The sequence below is a fragment of the Epinephelus moara genome, chromosome 20, assembly GCF_006386435.1.
Source record: "Epinephelus moara isolate mb chromosome 20, YSFRI_EMoa_1.0, whole genome shotgun sequence".
In the NCBI taxonomy this organism is placed as follows: domain Eukaryota; kingdom Metazoa; phylum Chordata; class Actinopteri; order Perciformes; family Serranidae; genus Epinephelus; species Epinephelus moara.
Window position 1 is genome coordinate 23,242,108 of NC_065525.1, and position 542 is coordinate 23,242,649.

The window sequence follows — 542 nt, forward strand, 5'->3', positions numbered from 1 at the left end:
TCATCAACCACTGGAAAGTTTTACACACACAAAAAAGAACAAAATAATAAAATCTGCTCTACCAAGCTATGCTGTGGTCTTTGAAATGTTGCATATGAAAATCTGCGTGTCCTAAATGTGCTGTAGTGTGCAATTTTACTCCCCTCTCTCCCAGAGTCGTAAAACACATTATCATCAGCAGCAGCAGCAGAAGCAGCAGTGTAATTCATCCGAGGTCGTTAATATTCATCATATCATTTAGTCACAAAGGAAACTCATCTGGCTGAATGTCACAGATGTAATTAATGAAGTGACCCCAGAGGTCATGGCTCCATTCACCAAACGCCTTCCACACACTGCTGTGTTGCACACACACACGGTCGCACATCAAAAGCGTTCCAGCCAGCCAGACACACACACACACACACACACACACACACACAGCGCCACCGAGCATACAACCTGGAATATGAAACGCATATAACAGGCAGACGCATTCGCATACCACAACATTCACAAAATGGCTTCTCTTGGTTAGACCAAAGGGATGAGACCAGAGCATG